General features: G+C 37.9%; 1 pseudogene; it reads right to left on the reverse strand.

Annotated features, from left to right (window-relative positions):
• LOC118821047 overlaps nucleotides 1-15,891 on the reverse strand; it is a 128,964-nt pseudogene extending 113,073 nt beyond the window's left edge.
• Between the last annotated feature and the right edge of the window lie 6,338 nt (nucleotides 15,892-22,229).

Here is a 22,229-nt window from a genome sequence, read left to right on the forward strand (position 1 = left end):
GTATTGGTGAGGGATGACAGACGGGATGAGTCAGTGTGGAGCCTCGTCAGATTGGCAGTGGGAAAGCCCATATGTTCATCTGGTTAATGCCTGAGGAGTCAGCAGAGATCACATACATACATGTGAGAAGCATTACTAAGCATGCATTTTTGACATGGCTATCAGTCACAGACATTTACGATAAGGAAAGAGACAGAAATCAACTTTATGTCAGTGTGCTAAATGATATTAATTGCCATAATGATATGCATTCAACACATTCTAAGTGGCCCATTTTTCTATGGCTTACTTATCTGTCAGATATTTTACCATAAGGCTATGATAGATTTTCAACATATTAATTTTTGTTTCATTTTATTTTTATTTTGTTTTTTGTTTAGTTTGTTTTAATGGTGCATTCAAAGTTTTGGTTTTGTTTTTTAAACCAAGCGTTGTAGTTTACCATTTACTTTAGTTTTTAAAGTTGCTTTAAGTGTTATTATGAAAGTTCCAATCTTCCCCTAAATACAGCCTAAGATGATACACGGAAAGTATGAACACTAACATTTTTCCTACATAATTTTTCATTATTGCTTGTGTAGCTGCAGTGTTGTTGGAACTTGGAATTTTTTATCACAGTTAAGTAGCATTTTTTTCAGTAACCATAGTCAGGGTTGGGATAGCTACTGAAAAATTAGTAGTTAGCTACTTTGTAGCTACTTGTCCAAAATTTGTAGTTAGCTACAATTTAGCTACATATCCAGAAAAAAAAAGTAGTGGCTACTTTTTAGCTACTTTTTGAAAAGTAGTGCACTTTGATGGTAAAACAGGCATAAAATGTGGTGGCTCCCAAGGTGGTTTCATTTTTGTTGAATGGACAAAATGGCTTTTCTTAACATTTCGGTTGCGACCCCTTGCTAAGCCTACTAGTAAGGACTGATCACCGCGTGACTGTTTGCTTGAACTGTCCGCCACCTGCCCAGTTAACGACCGCGTTCTATGGTTCAGATTTTGCACGGATTGCCTGAAGCCTGTAGCGAAATTGTAGCGAAAATTATCACTATAGCTACACAAAAATTTGTAGGCGCTACAGCTGTTAGCTACCTTTCATAAAACTGTAGCGGCTACAGCTATTAGCGACAAAAATTTGTAGTTAGCTACAAATAGTAGTGCGCTACTTAGCTACTCCCCCATCCCTGACCATAGTTAATAGTTAAGTAGCAACAGTTAATGGTTAAGTACCAACAGTTTTCATTAACTATAATAACCCTGTTTTACAGGCTGCTTAATGCACATGCTTTGGACCATGTTTTATTTAATCTATCATTGCTAAGACAGAACGATTTTTTTTTTTTTCATTCATTCAGCCCTTAAGGTGGTGAGCAAATATTCTGCAGTTTTAAACATCAAGTTTCTGAAATAAAAACAATGCAGTTTGCAATTCATATAAAGAACAAGGATAAAATTGCTATTTTTGCATGTTTACCTAAAAATTTACACAACACAACTTTTTCTTTGTGACTGTTTAGATGTTGACAAAATTCATCTTATGTCTTTGCCTGGTGAATATTACCTAGTGTGTTTAACAAATGAAGCTGCTGCTGCTGCTTCTAAGGAGTCTGCGTGGACGACTTGTTTCCATATGGGAGACCCAAGGCTGCGTAAGCTCTCTGCATGGAACTAGGGTCTATGTGGGTGGTGCTGGTAATATTGGGCGTACTTGGCTGGCTCGGGCTCACTGATCCTATTGATGCTTGCATGCCAGCGTTGGGCGAACTTAACATAGCTAAAGGAGGAGAGAAAAGGTTAGAACAATAAATTATAAAGAAAACTAGAAAAAAAGGTCATTTTTTTTCTTTTTCTTTTTTCGATGAGTTCATGTAAAAGATTTAGATGTGATCAGATATTTGGCTGTCGAAAACTAGGACTTACGCTGCTGGTTTCTCTTATCACTAGCAGTCTTCAGAGGCAAACAGACTGGAGAATCATGTCGAGTACAGTTCTTCCAGTGAGAAATAATTTATCTAGAGGATGCACAGTGCGCCACTAAGAAAGAGTTGGAAAGAAAGATAGGCTTGTAAACATACAACATATTAAGCTACAGATACCTTGTTCAAAGAGTCCACCTTGGAACGTGGGAGTCAACTACTGTTATCTATAGATCACAATGAACAGACTGCAATTTTGGTAACACTTTATTTGAAGGGTGTCTGCATAACACATTCATATCACCTTACATAAACACTTCATAACATGTCCATGAATGCTTAAATCTACATTCGTAAACTATACGTTTTACATGATATTAATATGGACTACAATGTCATTTTACTGAAAGATGTTTTTCAAAATAAAAGTCTATTTTTTTTTTTTTTATTTGAATAACTTTATTATTATCAGTGAAACTCCTCATTTCTGGACTGCCAGCATAAAAATGACCTGGCTTTATCACTTTGGATCCATTTGTATTTTGCACTATGCTATTCTTTCTCCTTTTTACTCTAATTCTTCTTTAAAAATGTACTGTTAAGTCAACAATCTATACATAGTTGTGAAAATGTTATTTAAACTAAGTTTAACTTTCTTGGGGTAAATGCTAACACTGTTATCCCAATTACTTTGGAAGTTTTTTTTTAGTGATGTTCTTCCTCACTTACGGTTTTGGAGAAGGCACAAGTATAACTGTGCATTGGTTATCCTGTGTAACTGACACTTTGAGGTTAAATGTGACATGCACTGATATCCCAAGGAATGGTTCCTTTTTTTTGCATTACTTCAAAGTACAATCAAGTGGTGACTCTTTGACTTTCCTCACTCAGGGTGCTGATAATTTTGCAAGAAATGTCCTTTATAAATTTGCCTTGCTTTGCCTTTACCACAAAAGTGATGGAAGCCACGTTATCCTGACTAAAGTGCATGTTACATGCATGGATAGATATTGAATGGAATGGATAAGCATTATGGACCTGTCCCACCACCACACAACGTTTGAGACTTTAAGCTGATTGACTGTTCATAGCATATTTATGAGTTATTCACTGTCCATATAGTAAAGTGACATGCAAGACAACATTTATAAGTGATTCATAGCATTTTAAGGAGCTGTTAATATACCGTATAGTAAAGCGACATGCAAAGCAACATTCATAAGTGATTCATAGCATTTTTAAGAGTGTATAAAGAGTGATAGTGATTTACAATTAAACATCTACAAGTATTTTCCCTACCTTTGCAGCAAGACCCAATGACTGAGAAAAGGAGTCAATAAACACCACAAGTAGGAAGGTCCTTTTTTATTGGCAAGACCAATGTTCAGAACAGGCACTTAAACATGCTGCTCAAACTCAAATCAGGAAACTACAAACTCTTCTGAACATGGAACTGCAAAATACAGATGTGTTTGCTAAAATCTTCAATTCTTTTCTAAAACAAAAATAAAAACACAACCCACTGCCTTGTTACTCCTGGGCAACTTTCACATTTGGGTCACATGGTGGTCTTCACTAGGGAATGGTTTATTATAGAAAAATATTTTAGCAGAAACAAAACAAAACCTAGTATTAATCGATGTTTACTAAGTCCTTAACCATTTACCAATATTTTCCCCAGTTAAGTGATGACACTAACTCAGAGGTTGGCAACACATCGGCTCCGAAGCCACTTGCGGCTCTTTTACTGCAGGCTCCACAGCAGAATTAGATTTGTAGGTACAAAAAAAAAATAAATAATCCTCCTTTACAGTAAAATAAAACTCTGCTGATCGTTCTAACACAGTTTCAACAATAAACGGTCTTAAACACTGGAGTTAATATAGCCTATATCTGCTAATTCACCCTTTAACCCTGCAGGCGTGCAGACTGCTGATCACATCAGAACAGTCAACAGTCTTGCCCAGCTTGTAAAAAAAGCGAAGGGAAAGATTTAAGACGAACATCGATAATTTGGATACGAATGGACTTATTTGCATTCATAATCACTCCAGCTGGTTTCCCGATATATTTAATCTGCAACGAGAACCTGTCAAATACTGAAAAGTCGCGATGCTGAAATCAGCTTCTCGTTTGCCAGCTTCTTTTTCGAATGGTCCCGTTCCACCTTAAATCCTGCAGCAGTTACGTTCTGGCACCTCAGGCGCCATTTAAGGTGGAACGGGTAAATGCGAACAAGAAGCTGGCAAATAAGAAGCGACTTCAGTTTCGTAAAAATCGAACGTTGAGGGACATTTTACAAGAAATTATTTCACTTTTGGGGAAAGTTTTGTGGTGGAGCTGAGCTAGCTGAACTAAAGCTTAAAGCAGAGCAAAGTAAGTCTTTCATTTATATACTTTTAGCCTATACTTGCACATTAGCACATACTAAGACATATTACAGCCAAAATGGTAAAATGATTTTTGCTGAAAGGACAAAATGGCTCTTCCTGACACTTGGGTTGCCGACCCCTGGTATAGACCACGTCACTAGCCAAATGTTAGCGATTGTTTTAAGTGGACCTTGCATTTGGGACTAGCTTGTTTAACGTATCCCTCCGCATCGCACTGCTGTGCGTCATAAGTAATGCTCATTTAGGCCCACTAACTACTTAGACTTGACTGGCACGGTTGCAAAACAGTAAGTTAAATCGGTATCTGTTATTTAAGTTCGAAAAAAAGAATGTTCTTAACAAGAGCCGCATAAGGTCTATTAATCTTTGGGTCTTAACTGAATCATGTAGATAACTAGGTGATGTTAATGTTAGCTTGATGCATTTTAATAGCTAATGTAAGCTAGTGTTAGCCTGCTTGCTTGCTAGTTAGCTACAGTTATTGATAATGAGCACAGTAGCTAATTTACCTGCTGTACGATCATACCTCTGCTATGACAGTCTATCTAGCCCACTAACATAACGTTCATGCACCTTCATTATAAATAGGCTTATCCTGTACGTGTAGAATTCCACACATTTTACTGCTCTTGTATGGTCTTTTTATAACTAGAAGAGGACAGACAACCAGCAGCAGTGCCAATATCATGATATCTTCAGATTCAGATTGATACTGTTATGCTCCTCAAGAAGTTGCAGTGAGTTGTGCCATTTTGTTTATTTTTTCTTATTTTTGTTTTGTTTTTCAGAGAATTTAAAAACAATTTCAGTCTAAGAAGAAAAGGAACAAAGTGAATACAATACCCTTTAAGTAATGGCCATGTGAGGTGGTGTGTTTTTATTTTTGTTTTAGAAAAGAATTGAAGATTTTAGCAAACACATCTGTATTTTGCAGTTCCATGTTCAGAAGAGTTTGTAGTTTCCTGATTTGAGTTTGAGCAGCATGCTTAAGTGCCTATTCTGAACACTGGTCTTGCCAATAAAAAAGGACCTTCCTACTTGTGGTGTTTATTGACTCCTTTTCACAGTCATTGGGTCTTGCTGCAAAGGTAGGGAAAATACTTGTAGATGTTTAATTGTAAATCACTATCACTATTTATACACTCTTAAAAATGCTATGAATCACTTATGAATGTTGCTTTGCATGTCACTTTACTATATGGACAGTGAATAACTCATAAATATGCTATGAACAGTCAATCAACTTAAAGTCTCAAACGTTGTGTGGTGGTGGGACAGGTCCATAATGCTTATCCATTCCATTCAATATCTATCCATTCATGTAACATGCACTTTAGTCAAGATAATGTGGCTTCCATCACTTTTGTGGTAAAGGCAAAGCAAGGCAAACTTACAAAATTATCAGCACCCTGAGTGAGGAAAGTCAAAGAGTCACCACTTGATTGTACTTTGAAGTGCAAAAAAAGGAACCATTCCTTGGGATATCAGTGCATGTTACATTTAACCTCAAAGTGTCAGTTACACAGAATAACCAATGCACAGTTATACTTGTGATTTCTCCAAAACCGTAAGTGAGGAAGAACATCACTAAAAATAAACTTCCAAAGTAATTAGGATAACAGTGTTAGCATTTACCCTAAGAAAGTTAAACTTAGTTTAAATACCATTTTCACAACTATGTATAGACTGTTGAATTAACAGTACATTTTTAAAGAAGAATTAGAGTAAAAAGGAGAAAGAATAGCATAGTGCAAAATACAAAGGCTTGAGAAAAAAAATAATTAAAAAAAGTTGAAAGTCTAGGCAAAAAGTGTCAAAGCACTTTCTGTCCTAAGGGATAAAGCCAGGTCATTTTTATGCTGGCAGTCCAGAAATGAGGAGTTTCACTGAAAATAATAAAGTTATTCAAAATAAAAAATGAGGACTTTTATTTTGAAAAACAACTTTCAGTAAAATTACACTGTAGTCCATATTAATATCATGTAAAATGTATAGTTTACGAATGTTGATTTAAGCATTCATGAAAATGTTATGAAGTGTTTATGTAAGGTGATATGAATGTGTTATGTAGACACCCTTCAAATAAAGTGTTACCACTACTTTATACCTGTAGAATAAGATTCATTTAAATTTACAATATGCAGAAAAAAGCATAAAACACATAAGTCTAAATGGTAGCTAACAGGAAAAGGGTTATTGGTTGTGGTGGGCATGAACATCTATAGTAATGTGAACAAACTTAGTGCAAAGACAGAGAAACCACCGCAGGGCTGTACGTAAACGTTTGAGCAGATAGCGAGGGTGCAAAGAAAGCACAAATTATTGTAGCACTAAAATAAAAATTACTTAATAATACTTCTAAAAAGTTTTAATCCCAATTAATAGAGAAATGTGTCATTTTAACTGTAAAAACCAGAAAGAAAAGTTTGAATTTTACAAAAGGTTTGGATGGAAAAGTTTAGAATTTTAATGTTCATTTTATGAGGTATACAAAATTTATTCTCTTTAAATTAATTCTGACTCCCCAGAAGTATGCACTATTTGCACTCAAGTAGCATTTCCACACATTATTAAAGAGATGAAAACCACAAATGAACCCACACCAGTAGGACATTGCGTATGGCTGTCGTCACAAATTTCAAAACCGGACCCAAAATAGTTTATTACACGAAGGTAAGGTGCAGCTTTTTCTAATATCTGAGCTCCAAGGCATTCTGTACATCCAAAGAACCTTTTAGGTTTGTTCTCTAGTGTTCAAACTACCTGATATACACACTAGATTACCATGACACACTAGAACTGAACTGAACATACTTCACAGCTGGCATGATTGCGCTTGTAACTGGTACTTGTAACTTACCTTGGCAGGACTTGCCAGCCTGGCAATGAGTCATGTGGTTGAGGACGTTCTTCATGGTACGGCAGTGGGGCAGGGCACAGGCCCACACCTCGCCATTGGCCTGCTCCCGCCTCTGGCACTTGTGGGCGTGGAGCAGCAGGACCAGCTGCTGCTTGATCAGCTTGCACTTCTCTGGATCAGCTGTGGGACCTGCAGATGGGCCCTGACCTGGGATCATGCCACAGGGCATCTGCTGAGGGAATTGGAAGGAGGAGAAGGAAGAAATAAAAGTCAAAATAGAGGAATAGAGACACACACAAAATATACCTTAAATTGGTGTGACTTTCAAAACAATAGTGAATAAAAAGTCTGCAGCAGGATTCTCAGTAGAATGGAGGGCTTGATATCACTTTCCTTACGGAATACGACCACTCAGCTGGACAAAGTAGAAAAAAATTCTGCAACATGGCTAGGGGAAATGGCAAAAACAGAAATGACACAAGTGATTTCCGTTTTTGCCGTTTCCCCTAAATGCTTAAATTAAAGAGTAACTACACCCTAAGACCTTAACAGGTGAAATTAATTGTTTTATAAAAAATTAAATTTGCCAGACTTGCTTAAAATTTGAACACATCTGGCCTGCTCCACCTCTGCAGCGCCCCTTTGATTCAACCCTGGTATATACCAAGATATGATGACACGTCACCATATGCAAATCTCATGCTGTGCCCCTAAATATGAGAATCATACAAGACTAGAGTGAAGGAGAATTTTGGCACCGTTTTAAAACTTTTTATATACACATAGTCTTATCGCATTTAGCTTGTTATTTAGTTTCTAGTTAGTTATTATTGTTAGTCCTAAGTTGTTGGGTTTGTGCATATTGTAGTTTTATCCTTTTAGTTAGTTAACATAGTCAGGTATATTTACTATCTATCAGATTTGGTCTTTCAAGTTCAGCTTTTCAAATTTTTTAGCATTTTTCAATTAAGCTTTTCAGGTCGAGCGCAATTAGTCAAATGTGTGCTAACCAAGGATAAAGGACTGCACGCATTTCCCACTAATCCACCAATTGCCAGCCTGTGGTAACACATCATCAGCTAGGTCCTAGTACCAACCTAGTACGGAGACCATCATCATGCATGTTTGCAATGCACACTTTGATGAGGGGAGCTTCACCTGCTTTATGGACGTGAAACTGGGTTATCTGCCTGAAATCTTCGTCTAAATCCTGATATGATGTGTTCTATTTTGGTTGTTCTGGCTCATCACTATACAAATGATACATCATCATCATCATTATACACAGATCCAGATCTGACAGTAATTGGCAGATTACAGTCTCCGCAATGTTAAGCAACACAACTCGCCCGCCCAAGCCTAGGCATTTTCCATTACCAGCCGTAATTGTCCGTGCGAATTATTAGGGTCCAAGCATGCAGTGCGTAGGACCCTATTGTTTTTGCTCGGATTTTTCTTCTTCTTCTTCTTCTTCTTCTTATTATTATTATTATTCTTTTTCTCCTGAAAAACGTGTTGTGGAGAAGAGACCGTAAGCCCTAGAGACACCAAACTTGGTAGGTAGGTGTAGTTTGTGTGCATCTTGCCAGGCAACAAAAATGACCCTGACTGGCCAAAAGGGGGCGCTATAGAGCAGCAAAACACATTTTGCTTCATAACTCCTAAAGCAAGTGCATAGACAAATTTTTTTTTTGCACCCGATTCCTTGGGTCAAGCCCATCAACATTGCCATTTGGACCATTTAGTTCTGCCCACTTAAATCTCGACTTTTGTAAACAATATGGCTGCCATATGCAAATTAACCCTTTTGACAAAATTCAAAATTCATTTAAGACTGTATAACTGGAGAATGCTTCAGCCAAAAACATTGAAACTTCACAGGCTTATTCAAGACAAGATTCGGTGGAGGCCATTCAATTTTGGTGGGCATACATCATTAGGGGCGGGGCAATTGCCAATTAACTGTTTCTCAGCATCCATGTATCCGATCAAGCTGAAACTTGGCAGGCATCATCTACTACACTAGCTATAAGTGAATCTTTAAGGACAATTTGATACATTGAATGTACATTTATGGCCACCATCAGCCAATCAGAATTCAGCAGGCCTTTGACAGGCTTAACATAGACCAATCTTCATAAAACATGAAAGGTGTCTCTACGTAGCCACTTTCTAACAACCAGTCAAGTTTCAATAGATTTGGCCACTGGGGGGCGCTAGTCATGAAAATCACTTAATTATTAAATGTTATTAAGACATAATTGCAAATTCATCCAAAGATCTATATGAATCAAATGTAGAACAGTGTGCCAAACAAATTTGCAATTATACATTTTTTTAAAAAATGCATAGTTTTTTGGTAATCGTTAACTGTTTGAAAACTATGCTTTTCAAACTAGTCTCTGGGTTTTGATGCAAACTTTTCGAAGTTGGTCTAGAAATACTCTCTAGTGTCTCTAGGTAAATAATCATCAAAAAAAATTTGTCTTTTTCACCCATCCTGTCAATTCTCTATCAATTCATCACTGTGGCCATGGCATTGCTAGCTTGATTTGGTATAAGTCATCAGTCATTTGTCCAATCTTCTCAAAACTTCAGGTATTTATATAAAGTGAGACCCAGATGGGGTATGCAACTTTTGGTCCAGATAGGCCTTTAGGGGGCGTATTAGCACTCAAAAACACACAAAATCAGCACAAATGCTATTACAAGGTTATTACAAAGTTTACAGATAAACAAGTGGTCCCATTTGATTCAGTTCATTGAACTGAATAACCTTGTATTTGCATGTTATGTCAGAAATTTCACTCATTGTTGGGTATTTTGGCTTAAATTTGTTTTGTTTTTCACCATGGTTGCCTACTTGGGCTCATGCGTGCTTGGACCCGCTCATCGCTGCTTGCGGCTATATTTTCCCATTATGATTACACTGTGTGCTGGCTCTTATCAAAAAATTGCCTCTTTTAGAGTTTTTCCTATTAGCTGTCCCACGCTATGTGTGTGATGTGTATGCACAGGGCTCTTAGGTTAATGCAACTCCCACTACTGGCTGCAAAATCCCTGCGTTTGATTTATCTCTGCCCCCTCACTGCCTGGGCAACGCAGTGCTCGGGTTAAAGGCTCTTGACTCCCTCTGAGGTTATCAACACCCTTTCAAGTCCTCTGCCTTTGCGTTGCACAGTTGGACTGTGTTCTAGCTCTAATTTATTTGCAAGCTCAACTTGAGTTTGCCTTCTCTTCAAAAGTACATTCATCTGTCCTTGTTTTTTACAGGTTCACTGAAGGTGATGGTATATTTTCAGTTAAATACGAGGTGTTAAAGTAAAGAAGCTGAGGTCATGAGTGAGCTAGCTTGCTAGCTAAACATATGGCAAAGGTAGCAAATAACATAAAGTTACTATTGCAGTAAGTTTACAGAAAGTAAGTGCCAAGTAATATTTTAGGGATAGACATTTCAAGTAATTTTGTGGAGTCCTGAAGCACCCATTGCTCTGCACAGGTTTGTACTACATGGTTAGCTAGGTAGCTGGCTACCTTAGCTGACGCTGCAGTCAACTCAAAACATTTGTCATTTTTCCTCAGATGGAAATAAATTATTAAATGGAACTATCCCCATGTCGGTTCTTTACCGCATTGTGCGGCAAAACTTGCATGTTTCTCTGACGACAGGAAACTTAGCTTATTAACACTGCAACAACAGTTTCAGTTGTAACTCAAATATTTAGGAAGTATTAGGATTTTTTTCAATTTTGGAAAAAGTGGTATTTTGCAAGTCAGCTTGGTGGTTATATGAAGTTTCTTCGTGCCTATCTCTGTTTTATTAAATTATAAAAAGAAAAAACAATATGATAGTAATAGTATAATAACATTTTCTTTCTTAGTGGAAAAACTATAGAGACATGGCATGTCAGACTGATCCAGCTCACCTGTGTGATGTCTTTGTCCACGCATTTGTTAAACCATCTAGAAAGTCTACAGGTAGGTACAGAGATTTAAAGCTCACTTGTATCTGAATGTGCATTGTGTAGATTTGAAAGTCTGTTTTATTATTACTCAGGCAAGAATACATAATAATGATGCGGCATGCAAGGTCAGTCATGAAAAGCCACTCATGAAAAATTTTAGCACCTCCAACTCCTTGACCTTGGCTTGACCTTGCCCTTGACTTTGTATACATGTGTATTCTACTTATTAGATGCTGCTCATAAAATTGCTAAACCATGGAGATAAAGAACGTAATAAATTAGCTTTCAGTGATTAAAGCTCCTCACACTATAAATTTTCTTAAATTTAGATTCAGTTGTCAATTGGTACACTTGTGTTTTAATCATGAAATTAATAATTAAGTCATATTTTATAACGGCTGCAGGCCGTGTGGACAACCTCATGGATCTGCTGTCCCTATCAGGAGCTCTTAGGCCAGGCGCTTGTTCGTATAGACCTCTGCACTCATTATGTTTGAACCATCTAAGTGAGACAGCAGCAAATCTTCAGTCACACTTTGGGAACAACAAATGAAGCACAAACAAGGTAAGAAACAGATTTAATAGATATTTAATATCTAATTGTCCTTTCTTGCCACTGTGTGGCAGTAGGCTGTTCATTGAGATGAGAAGCATCTAATCTTTATTACCCAATTCTTTTTTCAAATTGTATAGTAAGTGCCTTCTCCTGTTTTCCAACCAGAGCCTCCATTGACCTTATACCAGTCTGCACCAGCAAGAGCCTCCATCTGTCCTTAAGCCTGTCTGCAGAAGCAAGAGCCTCCACCTGTCATTATGCCAGCTTTCACTAGCAAGAGCCTCCACTAGGCTTGGGCGATAATATAAATTTAGACAAATGATTATTGTCTTCAGAATTATCGCGATAAACAATATTATCGTGTTAAAAATTAATTTATGAAGAAAACTCAAGTGAGTGGGCCTTTCAGTCACATGATCATTTTATTGCAGCATATGTAAGTGAACTGCTGCGTCTCAGTGGAACAGCAAAGGAGACTTATAGCAGTGAATCTTAATTCTGGAAAAAACAGTTATGTTAGAAGAAATCTAACAACCTAGATTATTTCATACACAATTAACATTATTATACATCTCAGGCACCGCTGTCTTCCTGAAGTACTTACGGCTTGGCAGCTCGTACTGTGGATTCAAGGTCTGTATTACCGCCTTTGATGATGATTAGTTTTCTGCATAGACGGCATGTAACACAGTTAACATCTAACGGTTCTCCGCGTTCGTCTGGTTGGTGTTGTTTATCAAGTAGCGATGATGTGAAGATGAAGTGAAGGAAAACTCCGTTGACACTGTCTTACCAGTAAGATGTTTATTACAAATTAAAACAGTATCATATCAAGCACTATAAAGTACCTGAGAGAGGATCCATGCCAATTCTAAATGTCCCCTCCAGAACAGAATATCCAACAGCTTATATATATTGGACTTATTGTTAAAACAGAAGACAGAACATATGGTCCTTTTTAAAATGATCTGATATATTTGGAGCTAAGAGAAGAAGGGAGAAAGTGAGAGGCCTACTCCCTATGGGGCTTTGGACCAGGGGGCCCCTTAATTTAAACATTCCAGACCTGCAAAACAGAGCACACAGAGAACTCCAGACCCCAGCTTATGCTGGAAGTTTTTAAAGTTGTTTTTGCCTTCTATAAAAATGTTCCTTTTAAATATACGTCAAAGGTTATTTCAAAGTAAAGGTGGGGTTCAAGCCTGATTGCAACTTCTAATGTCAGTTAGTCTTCAATACAAGCCATGACCAAGTCCCAGATTGCTTAGTTTCTAGTGACTTGAGACTAGACCAAGGTTTCTCATAGATTTCTATACACTGGCTGAAGCTGGAAGCCAATACAGGTCTTGTAAAGTAATTCAGTGGAATATATAACAAAGCATATACAGACTTCCTGTTTGCTGTCTTCGGCTTTCTGCTTAGGCCCACAGTATGTACTTCTTTTAACTGTATCCATAGTTTAGTTTCAAAACAAAGGTTTCATTGAAAAGCTTTGAACTCCTGGCAGGGCAGCACAGTCACTCATCCACTCACTAACTTGGACCAGGCTTTCTTAGCTTCATAGGTCAGTCAGGCCTGATGGTTTCCAGCCCCATAGAGCCACTGGTTGAGGCTGGCTTCCAGTATTGGCCCTTTAATGTATCCCACCACTCTATTAGGACTCAATAGCTGCAGTGGCCCCATAGAGCCACTGGTTGAGGTTGGTTTCCAGTCTTGGCCCTTTAAAGTATTCCACCGCTCTATTAGATCTCAATAGAGGCAGACTTTTTTTTTTAAAGTTCTTCATTTTGAATTGAAGTTATTTTTATTTCAGAGTTAAGGTTGGGGTTCAAAATCTGATTGCAACTTCTAATGTCGTTTAGTTTTCATACAGGTCCATGTTATGAACTTCTTGTCACTGTATCCATAGTTTAGTTTCAAAATAAAGGTTTGGTTGAGAAGCTTTCAGCTCCTGGCAAGGCAGCACAGTCACCTATCCCACCACTGACCTGGACCAGCCTTGCATAGTTTCATGAATTATTCAAGCCTTAGGGTTGCCAGCCCCATAGAGCCACGGTTGAGGCTGGCTTCCAGTATTTGCCCTTTAAAGTATCCTACCACTCTATTAGGACTCAATAGAGGCAGACTTTTTTTTTTAAAGTTCTTCATTTTCAACTAAAGTTATTTTTATTTCAAAGTAAGGGTTGGGTTCGAAACCTGATTGCAACTTCTATTGTCAGTTAATTTTCAATACAAGCAATGACCAAGCCCCACATTACTTAGTTTCTGACATGAAACCAGACCAAGGGTTCTCACAGATTTCTATATACTGGCTGAAGCTGGAAGCCAATACATACAGGTCTTGTAAAGTAATTCAGTGGAATATATAACCAAGCATATACAGACTTCCTATTTGCTGTCTTTGGCCTTCTGCTTAGTCCCACAGTATGTACTTCTTTTAACTCTATCCATAGTTTAGTTTCAAAACAAAGGTTTGATTGAAAAGCTTTGAATTCCTGGCAGGGCAGCACAGTCACTCATCCACTCGTTGACTTGGACCAGGCTTTCTTAGCTTCATAGGTCAGTCAGGCCTGATGGTTTCCAGCCCCATAGAGCCACTGGTTGGGGCTGGCTTCCAGTACTGGCCCTTAAATGTTTCCCACCACTCTATTAGGACTCAATAGCTGCAGTGGCCCCATAGAGCCACTGGTTGAGGTTGGTTTCCAGTCTTGGCCCTTTAAAGTATTCCACCACTCTATTAGATCTCAATAGAGGCAGACTTTTTTTTAAAAGTTCTTTATTTTGAATTATTTTTATTTCAGAGTTAAGGTTGGGGTTCAAAACCTGATTGCAACTTCTAATGTCGTTTAGTTTTCAACACAGTTCCACATTATGAACTTCTTTTCACTGTATTCATAGTTTAGTTTCAAAATAAAGGTTTGGTTGAGAAGCTTTGAACTCTTGGCACAGCAACACAGTCTCCCATCCAGTCACTGACCTGGACCAGTCTTGCTTAGCTTCATATACAAATCAAGCCTAAGGGTTCCCCGCCCCATAGAGCTACTTGTGGAGGTTACCTTCCAGTATTGGCCATTTAATATATCCCACCACTCTATTAGGAGTCATTAGAGGCAGACTTTTGTAAAGTTCTTAATGTACTGGGCTCACTTAGTGTTTCTGCGGCTTAGCTATCCAGCAAGCTAAACATGAGGCTATAGGATGAATGAAGAACATGGATGCAGAGCTTGATGTTCAGTTCCTTTTCTCCTATTTCTTCATTGTAAAACTGCAAAAACTACAAATAAATCCTTTCTTCGCTCATACATGTCTTCATGAAGCGCCAATTCTTACAGAATATGATTCTCACAGACATGTTCGACAGTAACTGGGACCACCTTAAATTTAGCCGCCATTACAGAAGCAAAGAAACACTATTTGAACAGAAAGCTACATATTTCTTATTATCATAGATACACAAATGATACGAAATAAAAAGAAAACAAGTGATGCTCATGGGTCTTGCCCACGTGGTGAAAAGAGTGCCTTTACAAGCAAACTGATTCTAACTGTGCCTTGAACATGAGGCAATAACGAGGGTACTACGACTCTCTTTTCCCCAATGAGAAGCGGAAGAGAGCGTGAATCCACATATTATGAAGTGAATAACCTTTAGCGGCCAGTAGGTGGCGATCGAAGACTAGAAAAAACAAATGAAACCTTCTATTGAAGGAACAGACTACATTTGTGGTCTACTAAGACCATGACACTTAATTTTGAATCAAAGATATTTTTATTTCAACGTAAAGGTTAGGTTCAACGCCTGACTGCAACTTCTAATGTCATTTAGTTGTCAATACAAGCCCTGACCAAGCCTCGCATTCCTTAGTTTCTGACGTGAGAGCAGAACAAGGGTTCTAATAGATTTCTCTACGTGGGCTGAAGCTGGAAGCCAATACAGGTCTTCTAAAGTAATTCATTGGGGTATATACCCAAGCACATGCAGACTTCGCATTTTCTGTCTTAGGCCTTCTGCTTAGTCCCACAGTATGAACTTCTTTTCACCATGGTTTAGTTTCAAAACAAAGGTTTGGTTAAAAAGCTTTGAACTCTTGGCAGGGCAGCACAGTCTCCTATCCAGTCGCTGACTTGGACCAGGCTTTCTTAGTTTCATAGGTCAGTCATGCCTGATGGTTTCCAGGCCCATAGCGCCACTGACCTGGACCAGCCTCATACGTATACAAATGATACGAAGTAAAAAGAAAACAAGTGATGCTTATGGGTCTTGCCCACGTTGTGAAAAGAGTGCCTTTACAAGCAAACTGATTCTAACTGTGCCTTGAACATGAGTCAATAACGAGGGTACTACGACTCCCTTTTCCCCAATGAGAAGCGGAAGAGAGCGTGAATCCACATATTATCAAGTGAATAACCTATAGCGGCCAGTAGGTGGCGATCGAAGACTAGAAAAAACAAATGAAACCTTCTATTGCAAGAACAGACTATATTCATGGTCTACTGAGACCATGACACTTAATTTTGAATCAAAGATATTTTTATTTCAACGTAAAGGTTAGGTTCAAAACCTGATTGCAACTTCTAATGTCATTTAGTTGTCAATACAAGCCCTGACCAAGCCCCGCATTCCTTAGTTTCTGACGTGAGAGCAGAACAAGGGTTCTAATAGATTTCTCTACGCGGGCTGAAGCTGGAAGCCAATACAGGTCTTGTAAAGTAATTCAGTAGAGTACATAACCAAGGAGGACATGCAGACCTTCATTTATAATGATAACAAACAGACATTTCTGCGATGAAATATATTTTATATGTGTGGGAACAGACAGGAAATCACATTTTCTTAAGATAAAACATGACTACTTTAACTTTGGTGACTACAACTGTACAATAACGACGTCGTGAATTTAGGCGCTTCTTCACCCTGAAAAGGCGTTTCCAGCACTCTACAAGTGCTCAGACACTTTAGAATGCCTACAGAAGCTTTTTACAGCATTGTCTTAACGTGACCTCATTATAATGATGGCAAACAGACATTTCTGCTGTGAAATATACTTCATATGTTGGGGACCAGAAAGGAAATCACTTTTTCTTGACAAAATATACGACTACTTTAACTTGGGAGACTACACCCGTCCAATCATGAAGTCTTGAATATAGGCTCTTGTTCACACTGAAAAGGCGTTTGCAGTCTACAAGCGCTAAAATGCTTTAGAAAGGCTGGAAACGCTATGCAGTATTGTCTGAACGTCAAATCATTGGAATGATTATAAACAGAAACTTCTGCTATAAAATATCATGAATATGTATGGGAATAGACTGGAAATCACTTTTTCTTGAGAATAAATATGACTACTTCAACTTTGGTGACTACACCTGTCCAATCATGAAGTCTTGGATTTAGGTGCTTCTTCACACTGAAAAGGCGTTTCCAGCACTCCACAAGCGCTCAGACTCTTTTGAAAGGCTGGAAACGCTGTGCAGTATTGTCTCAACGTGAACTCATTATAATGATTACAAACAGACATTTCTGCCATAAAATATCTTTTATATGAGTGGGAACAGAGATAAAATCACTTTTTCTTAAGAAAAACTATGACCACTTCGAATTTGGTTACTACCCCTGTACAATAATGAAGTCGTGAATTAAGGCCTTTCTTCAAACTGAAAAACCGTTTCCAGCACTCCTCAAGCGCTCAGAGGCTTTAGAATGCCTACTAAAGCTATGCAGTATTGTCTTAACGTAAACTCATTATAATGATTAAAAAACAGACATTTCTGCCATGAAATATCATGTACATGTGTGGGAACAGACAGGAAATCACAATTTCTTGAGAAAATATATGACTACTTTAACGTGGGTGAGTACACCTGTACAAACATGAAGTCTGGGATTTAGGCGCTTCCAGCACTGAAATGGCGTTTCCAGCACTCCACAAGCGCTCAGACGCTTCCCAGATAGCAAAGTAACGTTGAATCAACGTTGATATCGCGTCATTTTCGTCTTTTTTGGTTGATGACCAAAAATCAACTACACATCAACGTTGCCATAGGTTGAATCCTTAAACCTTGTTTCAACGTTGAAAGCAAGACGTTGAATCAATGTTGAATTGTAGTTACTGTCTTCAACCATACTATCTCTGCTAGCAAATAGGCTGTTTGGCTGAGTGTTGAAACTGACGGCTGACTGAGACTCGCGCAAAAACAGCATCTGACCCATGTATGGCAAAGCTCTATGAGACCTGCTTAAAAAAGGTATTGTTTTCAGTGACGTAGGCATTTCTCTGTGGGCTTGGTATGTATACCATGGTATATGAACAATATGCAATGTGCTTCTAATTGCTTGGCTCTACTAAGGTTTTTTGGGTTTTTTGATGGTGCAATATGTATTTCTAAATGTAAATTATGTTGCATATAGTGTTTTCTGACCAAAAGCCAAGATGTATTCCTTATGCCTGCTAATTTATAAGCATATATTTAAAACAATCAAGCAAGTTTTACTTTGTAAGAATTCTTGAAATAAGCAAAAAAAGCAACATTGCTTTCATCTTTTATCAGCTTCATAGCACATGTGAATACACTACCTTTGTTAACAAAGCCGCTTTTAAGAATCATAAAAAACAACTGAATCCCCTGAATTCAGTATTACCAAATACCATCTCAAAACCATCTCAAAATCCCTGAAATAAAACAATGTAACATGGGGCTACTTCTTTAAACAAATAAAAAAAAGTTGACTATAGACACAACATTGTAACAATTTAATCATTGACTTTCTGTACTTATTTTGTGCCACAAATTATTTAAATAAGATAAAAATCCTTAGTGAGAGTTTCAGCGAAGAAAAGATTATTTCAGACCAGTAAAACACGTAATGGGCGGAGCTGTCCGGCCTGACTCCGCCCCCTTGTAGCGCGAGTCTCGACGTGACCGTTAAGCCAAACGCGACCGTTTCGAGCTCTGCATATTCAAATCATACTCACCAAATGAACGATACCTGTTTAACTATCATTTTTATTAAGCCGGTGCAGTAAAACCTCTTCACAACATTCGCTTATGCTCATTACTAAGATGACTGATGCGTGATGACAGAAACTGCAGCTCCAAAACACTGAAGACTCTTCTCACCGAGCGCCAACGCGTATGCGTTACTGGATCAAGTGGAATGAGGACGAATTCACTTCTTCTGCTTGTGGTTTAAAACCACGGTCACAACTGAATTTCAGCTTACATACTCTTAGCTGTGTCTGTCAGCTGACACTACCTTTTGGGTAAGTTAGTTAACGCTAGCATAATCTTAGCTTAGCGAAAGCTAGCTCGCCTGCCTGTAACCCTTGATGTTGCTTAGCAACCCCACAGCGCGGCTACGGCATTTAGGAAGAGCCGGAATCACTCAGAGCTGATGTGGAGCTACAGCTGAGTAAGCTAACAGCTGGCTACGTTTGTGTAGGTAGCAGAAGGCAGATAAAACATTTAGGAAGGTAAATCAAAGAAACATCCCTCACACAGAGAATTAGGATAGTAAATTAAAGTGTCTGATGTATAACTTTATGCTAGTTTAGTCTGCACTACACTGACATTTTAGGAGTTTGGCTTAAAGTACTAAGTTAAGTCACTTTGTGGTAAAACTATTATCAGTATGGTTTGCTGCAGTATATTAAATGCTTAATGTCTGCATTTTATTTCACAGAGCTTTGGAAATCACCAGCAGAATGACTGGTAAGACTGAAATGACGTTTTGACTAATATGGACCTAACAGTCAAGCTGATTATTATAAAAATGTGTGACAGTGCCTTAGAAATACAGCACCTTCATAAAATTTGAAAGCTACTTTCGTTATTCTAACAGTTTGTTGTGTTACAGCCTTAAAGTAAAACTGATTACAGTCGAGGGCCAGGAATCTCTTGGCACAATGTGATATGATTTGGTTTGATTGGATTTCAATTTAAAATAATGCCAAGATGCAATTATAAAACCATTCTCGTTCCCTGTTGCTACATGTTGATGTGTCTTCATTTTTATTTCAAAAGTCTATGATTTTTAATCATTATCATTAACATGGTTTGATCCAGCTTATTTTTTGGCTTCTGTATTTTTAACATCAGCTGGTTTAATTAAATTGTTTTATGAAAATCATTTTTTTATTTTTCTATTTTACGTTGTTTTACCTTGTTTTGTTTTTAAGTCGATATGCTTAAATGACATGAAAAAATGTTTTCCATTGTTATAGCAGAGTTGCTTTGGAATTCTGCTACAGATTACTGTAGTAAACCAGCAACTACCAGTACCGTTAATTGATTCCAGCACCGTTAATTGATTCAGAAAGGGTTGAGATTTTACCTGGAAAGCATTTTTTTTTTCAGACCCCTTAAAATCCAAACACTGACTCAAACAAACATATATCCAGAGATTTTTATCGCTAATAACACCAGAGAATTTTGAGAAATGTTGTACATGTTTGCAACTTCATCATTGTTTACAAGCTTTGAAAGGGTCTCTTTCAAGTAAATACGTACTTTATTCAAAACATACTTATTTATATTGATTTCTTAACACAATTGAAAGTGTACAGTAGTAGTATTATTGTTAGTAGTAGTAATGATAATAATAATAATAATAATGATAATAATAATAGAAGGATGTGATTATACTTAAGTAGCACATAAATTATAGTCACATAACACTGAGTGAAAAATGTTTGTTTTTTGTACAGATTAACTCTGCTGAAGGGGTACCGTTTCACTAAAGCAGGAAAGAATCAATGGAGATGGAGTCTGAGGTTTAAAGAAAATGACCAACAGGTGCTTGATGGGGAGAAGCTATCCCACCACAAGTGAGTGTATGTATATATATATATATATATATATATATATATATATATATATATATATATATATATACACACAGTCTGCGTTATTTGGTACACCTACCTACACTCAGGCTACACTCACTGTCAATTTTTTAGGTCCACTTACCAAACAGGAGCACTTTGTACATCAGATTGTAGTCCATCTGTTTCTCTGCATACTGTATTAGTTTCCTTTTACCCTGATATTCAGTGGTCAGGACCACCACAAAGCAGGTATTATTTGGGTGGTAGATGATTCTCTGCACTGCAGTGACACTAACGTGGCGGTGACATGGTAGTGGAATGTTATTGCGTGTTATGTGTGCTGCACTAAGTGGATCACACACAACAGCTTTTTTAACTATTCAGTGTCACTGCCGGCTGAGAACAGTTGGCCAACCAAATATGTCCACTGTTTTGTGTCCAGAAACTGACCACTGATTAGATCAAGAGGAAAACTAATGCAAACTGTGCAGCAACAGATGAGCTGTAGTCTACTACTTTACATGTACAAGGTGAAACGACAAGGTAGTTGTGTCTAAAGCAGCAGACAGTGGAAGAGGAGCTAACAAAGTATGCAGAGCAACAGATGGACTACAGTCTGTAATTGTAGAACTACAAAGTGCACCTGTATGGTAAGTGAAGCTGATACAGTGGACAGGGGTTTTATCTAATAAAGTGGCCACACACACACACACACACATAGTTGTATGCAAACATTGGGTTAATTTTCTGAGTGAAAATAAGTTCGTATTTTTATGCACAAATACTGTGTATTTACTAAATTTAACATAAGATAAAAAAACAAAATGTGGCCCATGCAAATGTCATAGTGTGGTAAGTGTGGTCAATTTGTGGTGTTGTGGTCAATAAGTGGTCTGGAGGCTCCCCATTCAACACTCTTGGACATCAGAACTCAATTCCACAGTGCTCTGAAGTTTATTGTGGTTTTTGCACACAAAAGTATTTACACTCGTGAGAGAAAAATGAAAAGAAAACAAAACTGTAGCCAAATGACTCCACGGACTCCGCAGTCAGCATCCGGCAGCCATTTGCCTCACACAGAACTAAAGCGATTCTGTTGCATTGGGTCTGAGGCTGCGAAGCCACACAGACCTTCCCCAAACATACTTCAACTCCTCCATTGTCCCCCTTCCCTTTTAACCTGGTAGCTCCGCGCACATTAACTGTGGGTCATACCATTATCCACAGTCTAGGGCTGACAATAGAACAGACAATACACACATAATTCACCTATATACATACGTACAATGGCCATTTACTTCATGTATACACGTGCACATTTATCTTAGAAATGATTGCTAAACTAGCTATATTTAACATTATATTTTCTTCTTTACAGGTACCAGCGACCTGGCTCCCACCTCGCCTGGGTCCCCCTGGACCTCAGGTAAGTATAAGTTTAAATTAATACAAAATCAAAAAATGCCTGTCAAAATAAAAGTCACCATAGTATTTATTGAGGAAAGGTGAATTGTAGTCCTGGTGATGTGTTAGGGTAACCTAACATCATCACACATAGCACATTTTATATTTTGTGTTTTATTTTTTCCAACATGTTAAACATGTTAAACAAGGATATTCAAACCTTTTGTACACACAGCCCTACGTTGATAATATTATGTTAGTAATATTATACCGAGTGAAAAATGTTTGTTTCTTGTACAGATAGGGGGGAAACAGTAAC

The sequence above is a fragment of the Colossoma macropomum genome, unplaced genomic scaffold (assembly GCF_904425465.1).
Source record: "Colossoma macropomum unplaced genomic scaffold, Colossoma_macropomum, whole genome shotgun sequence".
NCBI lineage: Eukaryota > Metazoa > Chordata > Actinopteri > Characiformes > Serrasalmidae > Colossoma > Colossoma macropomum.